Raw genomic sequence first — 10284 nt, 5'->3', positions numbered from 1 at the left:
AGCATGGGCATGCAGGGTGTGTGCAGTGAGAGGATTAGAGGGCAGGAGAGGGCAGGGGCAGATGCAGCAGGAGAGGTAAGAATGGACTTGGAGCATGTTCTGATTAGGGGGCTGTGTGGGCAGAGGCAGGGGCTCCAGAGGTCTTCGTAGGAAGCATTTAGACAGAGCAGTGAGGTGGAGGGTTTGGGGGATGGTTTCGAAGCTGCATTTGTTTTGCAAGTTCTTGGCTATATCTCTAGTTCATCCTTCCTTGGGCAGCTGTAGGGAGGAGCCTGCAGGAGATGATGGGGGTGTTAAAGACCCCGCCTTCACCTCCCTGACTCAGTCCTGCTTCTGGGTGTAGAGAGAGACAAGACTGCCTCCAATGACACAGAGGTCCACAGGGAAGGTCTGGATGAAGTCCTTTGGGGGCTTTCAGGACAGATGGCATTATCGGGCCCCTCCCCTCTCTGGATCCCAAAACCAGTACAGTATAAATGGCAAAATAACTATAAAGGAGTCCAGAAAATTCTGATTTTCTCTGCAACAACTAGTCATGCCTGATATTTTTCAGCAAGTTCTTCCACTGCCATCACAGCCCTGGACTATACTTGGTAGGACTCTGGGTCTTGTCTCCAGAGCAGAGCCCTGATCCATCTGGACAGTTGTCCAGAGAATCTTGTCTCTAAGGCAACATTTGTGAAGGTCTGAGCCTTCTCCTGAGCCGAGAACATCCCCCTCTCCCCCCATGCAGCACACAAGACCCATAAAAGTAGAAGGGCCCAGGATACTCTTTGCGGTTGATGGAAGAGTGGCCACCATTGTACCTCTCTCCTTGAATCGGACCTCAATCGTGTGACTTTGCATGTCCTCCCATCTGCATGTGGAGACTGTTTCCATAACTCTGGAGTCTACATGTTCAAAAGACTTGCTTCAGTCAATAGAAGACAGCAGAGTGGGCCTCTTATCAGCCTAGACTTCAAGATACTTTGCATGCTTCCTCTGGTTCTCCTGGGACCCTGGATGCCACGATGAGAACAAACCAGGATGAGTCTGAGATGAGAAGAGACTCGACTCAGAGATTCCCATTGCCTCAGCTGGAAGGCAGCCCCAGTCAACCTGGACGCTGACTGCAGACGCAGGAGTAAGACCAGGCATTTTGCGATGAATTCTGTCCCCCGAAATTCATATGTTGAGGTCCTAACCCCTAATATCTAGAATGTAATAGTATTTGGTGATAAGGTCTTTAAAGAGGTCATTAAATTAAAATGAGGTCATTAGGGTGGTGCCTTGTCCACGATGACTGCTGTGCTGACAAGAAGAGGAAATTTGGACACAGGTGTGCACAGCGGGAAGACCATGGGAAGACACAGGGAGAAGTCAGCACTTGGCAAGAGAAAGAGAGAGGCCTCAGAAGAAGCCAACCTCGCTGACATCTTGACCTTGGACTGTCAACCTCGGTAATGGTGAATAAATCAATTTTTATTGCTTAAACCACCGAGGCTGTGGTGCTTGGTTATGACAGACCCAGGGGACCTGGTAAGCGTGACCAGAAGAATCACTCAGCTGAGCCCCTCTCCTCTTGCCAACCATGGATTCACGAGGTCAGTAGGTGGCAGGTGTTTAAGCCACTACGATCTGGGGTGGGGTCTCACAGAATCAACCGATAAACATTTGAAGGGCCAGAAAAATGGTTCAGCATTAATGGAAAAGAGAATAAGGTGAATTTCTGATTGAATGTCCCTCCTTTTCTCCCCCTGGACACACATCTGCCATATACGGGGACACTACAGTTATCTTCCCATAATTAGGGATCTAGAATTCCCTCTTCCAGAACATACCTGAAACCCCAACATTTCCATGTCAAAGCATCTCTCATCCCAGGCACACAAGGCCTCCCCACATCTAGGCCCTGTCGTGCAGTGTCAGTTCCCTCTTGGCCTCCACACACACGTCTCTCCCAGCCACAGTTACACATGGTAATCACTTTCTTAAATGCAGCACGGGTCATTTCTTTATTTTCAGGAAACAATATGAGAGCACTTTCAGAGTTAAAGTCGGCCCTTTATTTCATTCTCAGGCTGCTTGTGCTCCCGTGTCCTTCAGCTAGCCACGGCGTCGACAGCATTGCCCTATTCCAAAGATCCAACAGGAACTGATAGTTTCATGATCTCCTGGGCAAGAAAAAAATTTACATTCACCGCCAACACGCTTGCAGTTCTCTCCCGTGTCTAGAGACAGGACCTGGGCTGTGGAGAGGAAGATATTTTAGTCACTCACTGGGAGCAGTAATCACTGTGAATGCAGGGTCATGACAGGTGCACCGAAGAGCAGGCAGGAGAGGCTCCTTCTGCAGGCGCCTCCCTCAGAAACCCTACGGAGCCCCCGCTCCTTCTGCTCTGCTGCCACTGCTGTGTTGGTTCCTGGCAGACAGGACAGCCTCTGCTCTAAAGAGGGCAGTTGCCGAAGTGTCTGCCCAGAAAGCTGACTCAATACTCCCCTGCCTGCACCCGAGGGTCCAGTCCTTGCTCAAGATGCTCAAGGGGACTCTGTGCAGCCTCATGCAGCATGATGAGAACCCCCACAGCCTGCACAGTCCCAATGTGCCCTGGGCACAAAAGGACAGGAGAGATTGGGCCAGAGGAACAGGGCAGAAAGAGCAGACAGGGGTCAGGGGCCTTCTGCCCTGCTGTCCTCTGTGCTGCCTCCAGGGCTCAGGAGGGGCTGGCTTGTGGGCCTGTCACCATGGGGCATCCCGTCAAGAACATACACAATAAAAGGGCAGGAATCACATAAGTGGAACACACCTGGCGTGTCTCTCTTGCTCTACAAGGCCCCTCCTAAGCTCTCCCTTGTTTGTCCTCATTTAGACTCTGTACCACTTCTGGGGTTTGTCTTCCTTTTCAGGAGAAGACAGAGTTGAGTCTGAGGACAGCTTGGTGACTCGTCTAAGTGCGAGTCAACATCGGAGCTGAGAAACACACACTGGTGTTTTGGCTCCTGGGTGCAGCTTTCTCCTTTATCCTGGGCTTTATCCCAGTCAGGGGAGTCAGACAGCAAGTGAGCCCTGGGGATGGTACCTCCTCCTTGGTCATTATCCCCATCGTCTGTTCCAAGGCCAACCTCACCTGCCAGCCTGAAAGCCTGGCCTGGCCCAGTGGTGGTGTCTCTTCCTACTCACTGGTCCATGTTCCAGGGAAATGACCCATCCTTACCCTGAGAGATACTAAGGGCCATGTTTCAGTCCATTATGAGACTTCTAAGAATCTCCCCAAGACTTTCATCCTGTGGTTGACACTTTTCTTGATGCTCAGATTTATTACTTATTTCTAGACCCTGACCCACTCCCCCTATACCGCCTGGTCCCCATTCCCTGGGCATGAGACCCCCGCTAGCCCATACCAGCCAGTCTTCAGAGCTCACCTGTGGCAAAGTGAGGAAGTAGGATGAAGCAAGTCAGGAGCACGAAGCAGAGGCTCCGCATGGTGAACGCCGGCTGGACCCTGGGCGGCAGGAGAAGATGGAGGAGCTGCTCTGAGACTGGGACCCAGCGAGGCTGCTGCGGGTGGGAGAACCTCTGTTTATAAGGCTCCTAGGTGCTTTCACAACAGCACTTGTTTGGAAACCTTGCCTCCTATGATTGCGATTCCAGACATCTACTGATATCTATATATGGAACACTGTCCGTTACCCAACCCTCCTCCCTTAGGCACACTGTTCAGGTTGGAATGTTCTCACTTTCCACTCCAACATGGGATGCTTGACCTACACACCTGACCTCAGAGAGTGTTCTAGCATGGACCCCTAACTGAGGGTCCAGCAACCAGAGAGGACATTCTTTTCACCAAAATGATGGTCAGGGGTGGGTTGTAGCAGAAACTTCCATGACCATGAAGCCCACTGAGTTGGTTCAATCATTGGAGAAAGAAAAGCTGTCTTTGTTTTGAAAGGTACAAAAAGAATGCTTCCCCGGGATTGCAGCAGCCATTTCACTTTTGTAAAGAAGCAGATCTGGGCATAAATCAGACACTGGTGAAAATAGCCTGGGTTCTTGTGGACGTTGTGTCCACAATGGGTGCAAGAACCCCAAATCCTGACCTTCCTCTGGATTGCTCCAATTGTGGCCCTTGTTTATATTATCCAGGTTGAGGTAAGTTCTTGGTTATCTGCAATTGCAAGTGTGTTGTCTGGCAATGAAACTTGAGGCTGCCAGAAGAGGAAGCCCAGCCATGATGGGGGGCCCAGTAGGCTTGGTGCCCACCCCTGGCAACAGAGCTGTGCTTTTCCACTAGTCAGGTAAAGCAATGCTTTCACATTTGAAATGGCAGGAGTGTTCTAGATTCTTGTTAGATATTGCGGGAACCCTGGAGATGCTTGGGGGAGGTATTTGCAGCCATATCTTTGCTGTGCTGTCTTCTTGAACATTCACGTGGGCCTCCTCTGCTGTTCAGACCTGCAGCAGAAGCAGCTCTGGCACGCACAGTGGTCACGAGAAGGATGCGCGCACTCTTGCTCTTGTATTATTTGCTGTGATAACAGGGAGTCCTGACAAGACTGGACTCTGCAGGGGCAGGAGGTCAAGTCCCTTCTTCCTGGATCCTTTAAGACAGAGTAGTGAGGCTGGAGGGTTTGGGGGATGGTTTCGAAGCTGCATTTGTTGTGCAAGTTCTTTGCTTTTGCTTTATCTCTCGTCCATCCTTCCTTGTGCAGCTGTAGGGAGGAGCCTGCAGGAGATGATGAGGGTGTTAAAGACCCCCCCCCCCTCACCTCCCCAAGTCAGTCCTGCTCCTGGGTGTGGAGAGACACAACCACCTCCAGTCACACAGAGGTCACAGGGGAGGGAAAGGTCTGGATGAAGACATTCGGGGGATTCAGCACAGATGACATTATAGGGCCCCTTCCCTCTCTGGATTCCACACCCAGTACAGTAAAAGGGCAAAAGAGGTATAAAGGAGTCCAGAAAATTCTGATTTTCTCTGCAACAACTAGTCACGCTGATATTTTTCAACAAATTCTTCCTCTGCCATCACAGCCCTGGACCATACTTCGTAGGACTCTGGGGCCCGTCTCCAGAGCAGAGCCCTGATCCATCTGGTCACTTTTCCAGAGAATCCTGTCTCTAAGGCTGCATTTATAAAGGTCTGAGCCTTCTCCTGAGCCGAGAACATCCTCCTCTTCCCCTATGCAGCACACAAGACCCATAAAGGTAGAAGGCCCAGGATACTCTTTGCGGTCTATGGAAGAGTCGCCACCATTGTACCTCTCTCCCTGAATCAGACCTCAACTGTGTGACGTTGCATCTCTGTCCATCTGTAGGTGGAGTCTGTTTCCTTAACTCTGGGTCTCCCTGGCCTTTTGACTTGCTTTGGTCAAGAGAAGACACCAGAAGGGGCCACTTATGAACTTTCACTTCAAAACACCTTGCATGCTTCCTCTGGTTCTGCCAGGACCCTGGAAGCCACGAAGAGAACAAGCCTGGGTGAGTCTGAGATGAGAAGAGCCTCGGCTCAGAGATTCCCATTGTCTCAGCCGGAAGGCAGCCCCAGTCAACCTGGAAGCTGACTGCAGATGCAGGAGTAAGGCCAGGTGTTGTGGGCTGAATTGTGTCCCCCCAAATTCGTATGTTGAGATCCTAACCCCTATCACCTCAGAATGCGTTTGGAGATAAGATCTTTAAAGAGGCAATTAAAACAAAATGAGGTCATTAGGGTGGGCCCTAAGCCACAATGACTGGTGTGCTGCCAAGAAGACAAAGTTTGGGCACAGGTGTGCACAGCGGGAAGACCATGGGAAGACACAGGGAGAAGTCAGCACTTGGCAAGAGAAAGAGAGAGCCCTCAGAAGAAGCCAACCTCGCTGACGTCTTGATCTTGGACTACCAGCCTCCATAATTGTGAGGAAATCAATTTTTATTACTTCAACCACCGAGGCTGTGGTCCTTTGTTATGACAGCACCAGAGGACTAACACCTGGAAGGTGAGACCAGAAGAATCACTCAGCTGAGCCCCTCTCCACTTGCCAATCATAGACCCACGAGTTCAGTAGGTGATGGGTATTTAAGCCACTACGTTCTGGGCTGGGGTCTCACAGAGCCAAGCGATAAACATTTGAAGGCCCAGGACATGGCTCAGCAATTAATGGAAAAGAGAATAAGGTGAATTCCTGATTGAATGTTCTTCCTTTCTCCCCCTGCATACACATCTGCCATATATGGGGACACCAGAGCCCTCTTCCCATAATTAGGGATCTAGAATCCCCTCTTCCAGCACACACCTGACACCCCAACATTTCCATGTAAAGGCATCTCTCATCCTAGGCATGCCAGGCCTCTCCACTCCTTGGCCGGCCATGTACACGTCACTTCCCTCTCCATGTATACACACTGTTGCACGTAGTAATCACATTTTTAAAATACAGCACGAGTCATTTCTTTATTTTCAGGAAAGAACACTGTGGCACTTTCAGAGTTAAAGTCAGCCCTTTATTTCATTCTCTGGGTTCCTTGTCCTCCCGTGTTCTTCAGCTCATCATGGCGCAAACAGCATCTTCCTATTCTGAAGATCCAACAGTAACCAATATGTACATGATCTTCTGGGCAAGAAAGAAATCTACACCGGGCGCCAACAGGATTGCAGCTCTCTTCTGTGTTTATGACCAGGATATGGGCTGTAGAGAGGAAAATATTTCAGTTGCTCATTGGGAGCAGTAGTTAGTGTGAATGCAGGGACATGACCCGTGCCCTGAGGAGCTGGCAGGAGAGGCTCCTTCTGCAGGCACCTCCCTTAGAAACCCTATGGAGCCCCCGCTCCTTCTGCTCTGCTGCCACTGCTGCGTTGGTTCCTGGCGGGCAGGACAGCCTCTGCTCTAAAGAGGGCAGGTACCGAAGTGTCTGCCCTGAATGCTGACTCAAGGCTCCCCTGCCTGCACCCCAGCGTCCAGCCCCTGCTCCAGATGCTCAAGGAGACTCTGTGCAGCCTCATGCAGCCTGATGAGAACCACCTCACACTGCACACCCCGATATGCCCTGGGCACAAAAGGACAGGAGAGATTGGGCCAGAGGAACTGGGCACAAAGAGCAGCGAGGGGCCAGGGGACTTCCATCCTGCCATGTTTTGTGCAGCATCCAGGGCTCAGGAGGGGCTGGCTTGTGGGCCTGTCACCATGGGCCATCCAGTCAAGAACACACAAAATAAAAGGGCAGGAATCACAGAGTTGGAACATACTGGCATGTCTCTGCTGCTCTACGAGGCCCCTCCTAAACTCTCCTTTGTTTGTCCTCATTCAGACTCTGTACAACTTTGAGGTTGGTATTGCTTTTCAGGAGAAGACAGGGTTGAGTCTGAGGACAGCTCGGTGACTTGTCTAAGTGTGCACTGTGAGTCAGTGTCAGAGCTGAGAAACACACACTACTGTTTTGGCTCCTGGGTCCAGCTCTCTCCTTTATCCTGGGCTTTCTCCCATGCAGGGAAGATGGACAGCAAATGAGCCCTGGGGATGGCACCTCCTACATGGTAGTTATCCCCACCACCTGTGCCAAGGCCAGTCACACCTGCAGGCCTGAAAGCCTGGCCTGGCCTAGTGGTGTTGTCTCTACCTACTCACTGGTCCATGTCAGGGAAATGACCCATCCTTAGCCTGAGAGATACAGAGGGTGATGTTTCAGTCCATTAAGAGACAGCTCAGAATCTCCCATGAGACTTTCCTTCTTTGGTTGATGTTCTTGATGCTCAGATTTATTACTTATTTCTAGACCATCAGCCACTCCTCCATATGGGCTGGTCCCCATTCCCATCACATTAGACCCCTGTGACCCCACACCAGCCTGGCTTCACAGCTCACCTTGGGCCATGTGAGGAAAGAGGATGAAGCAGGTCAGGAGCATGAAGCAGAGGCCCGCATGGTGAACGCCAGCTGGACCCTGGGTGGCGGGAGAAGATGGAGGAGCTGCTCTGAGACCTGGACCCAGCGAGGCTGCTGTGGGCGGAGGAGCCTCTATTTCTACGCCTCCTGGGTGCTTACACAACAGCACTTGTTTGGAAACCTTGCCTGCTATGATCCTGATTACAGACAACTATTGATATCTGTGCATGGAATGCTGTTTATTACCCAACACCCCTCCAGCAGGCACACCCTTGAGGTGGGAATGGCGTCACTTCCCAGACTGGCGTGGGATCCATGACCCACACACCTGACCTCAGAGAGCATTCGAGGATGGTCCCCTAACTGCTGCCGCAGCAACCAGAGAGGATATTTCTTTCACCAAAATGATGATCAGGGGTGGACTGTAGTGGAAACTTCCATGACTGTGAAGCCCAGCATGTTTGTTCAATCATTGGAGAAAGAAAAGCTCTTTTTGTTTGAAAGTTACAAAAAGAATGCTTCCCCAGGATTGCAGCAGCCATTTCCCTTTTGTAAAGAAGTGGATCAGCGCATAAATCAGACACTGGTGAAAATAGCTTGGGTTCTTGTGGATACCATGTCCACAAGGGGTCCAAGGACCTCAAGTGCTGACCTTCCTCTGGATGGCTCCAACCGTGGCCCTTGCTTGTTTTCTCCAGCTTGAGCTGTGTTCTTGGTTATCTGTAATTGCAAGTGTGTGGGCTGGCAATGAGATTTGAGGCTGCGAGGCAGAGGAAGCCCAGCCATGATGGGGGGCTGGGCAGGCTTGGTTGTCGCCCCTGGGAACAGAGCTGTGCTTTTCTACTAGTCAGGTAAAGCAGTAATATCACATATGAAATGTGAGGAATGTTCTAGATTTCTTTGACAAGTCACAGGACCCCTGGAGATGCTTGGGGGAGGGATTCGCAGCCATATCTTTGCTGTGCTGCCTTCTTGCACGTTCACGTGGGCCTCCTCTGCTGTTCAGACCTGCAGCAGAAGCAGCTCAGGCATGCACAGTGGTCACGAGAAGGATGCGCGCACTCTTGCTCTTCCACGATTTGCTCTGATCACAGCGAGTCCTGACAGAGCAGACTCTCCTGCAGCAGGAGGGAAGTCCCTTCTTCCTGGGTCTGGAGCTGGATTCCTTTCCTGAGGAGGCTGCTGTTACAAATGACCACGTACTTGGGGCTTCAAAACCAGAAGTTGATTCTCTCAGAGCTGAGGAGGCCGGAACTCTGAGATCAGTGTCCCTGGGCAGAAGTCACGGTGTTGGCTGAGCCACGCTACCTTGGAGGCTCTAAGGAGAGTCTGTCCTTTGCCTCTTGCAGCTTCCAGTGGCTGCCAGCACCCTTGTATTTCAGCCGCATCCCTCCAGTCTCTGCCTCTGTGGACCCGTTGTCTCCAGCTCTCCTGTGGGTTCTGATTTCCATCTGCATCTGTCCTATAATGTGCGCTGGAATTAGGGCACAACCGAAAAATCCAGGATAATCTCCCATCTCAAAACCCTTAACTTAATCACATCTGCAAAGACCCTTTTACCAAATATGTCCATTCACAGGTTCTAGAGCTGACAGCTGATACCTGGTTGGCCATTATTCAGCCTACCACAGGGGCTTTCAGATGTGCCTATTTTCTTCAAAAAGGACCCACAGAAGCAAGGCTCAAGCTTCGTGGTCACAGTGGTGCATCTGCCCTCTGTGGTGGCAGAAAGTTATCACCCATAAGACCAGCAACTGCTTCCAGAGAAGCCTCTGGAGCTGCCTTCCTGCTCCAAGCTGGGAAGGTGGGAGCCATGGAGAATCCACACCCACAGCAGGGACATGACGGCCTCTTGTTTGCTGACCCCAGAGGAAGGATCAGGAAGCAGAGCATCAGCTTAGATTTTGAAGCTCAAATGGGGAGTCTCCCCCCTGGATTTGACTGATCTGGTTCTCACTGGCCTCCCCATCACTTGGAGAAGACATTTCCCAGCCCCACTGTGGGCAGTGCTGGCAGAGTGGACCGTAGTCAATGTTTATCTTGTTATTTGATCTGAAAGTCAGTTTTCTCACTGTCAACTAGCCACCAGAGTTCCGCATTCCTCACTGGCCTATTGCTTCCCAGGAGCTGGAGAAAGGTGGGCTGTCCATGACTTTCATCGTCAACAAGTCCTCAGTAATGTCAGGAGCTCTGCTTCTCCTGGTCCTTTACCAGGGGTGAATGAAAGTCTGTTTTTGTGTGGGTGATTATTGTAGCACTAGTTTAAAGTGAGCTGAGAGCAGATCTCTGGTTCAGGCTCACAGGCGAGGATTATACTGTAAGGGGCAGAACAAGGTCATTGAAGGCAAGGACTGTGTTTTGTGTTCTTTACGATCTCGGCCCAAACCTGTGTGTTTCATTTGACCCAGCCCTGCTGCAGGTTTGCTGTGTAGAACGATAGACATC

General features: G+C 51.0%; 2 long non-coding RNA genes across 2 annotated transcripts; both read right to left on the bottom strand.

Moving 5' to 3' along the window:
* Positions 1 to 1975: 1975 nt before the first annotated feature.
* On the bottom strand, positions 1976 to 3605 carry LOC100629644 (uncharacterized). Its single transcript, XR_289632.4, has 2 exons — positions 3403 to 3605; positions 1976 to 2228 (listed from the first exon to the last, which is right to left on the bottom strand). It is a non-coding gene; the product is annotated as an uncharacterized lncRNA (long non-coding RNA).
* Positions 3606 to 6438: 2833 nt separating this feature from the next.
* LOC102150333 (uncharacterized) lies at positions 6439 to 7939 on the bottom strand. The gene is made up of 2 exons (XR_289631.4): positions 7819 to 7939; positions 6439 to 6645 (listed from the first exon to the last, which is right to left on the bottom strand). It is a non-coding gene; the product is annotated as an uncharacterized lncRNA (long non-coding RNA).
* Positions 7940 to 10284: the final 2345 nt, after the last annotated feature.

Source organism: Equus caballus, chromosome 27 (assembly GCF_041296265.1).
Source record: "Equus caballus isolate H_3958 breed thoroughbred chromosome 27, TB-T2T, whole genome shotgun sequence".
NCBI classification, from domain to species: Eukaryota; Metazoa; Chordata; class Mammalia; order Perissodactyla; family Equidae; genus Equus; species Equus caballus.
This window is presented reverse-complemented; position numbering and strand designations above follow the sequence as displayed.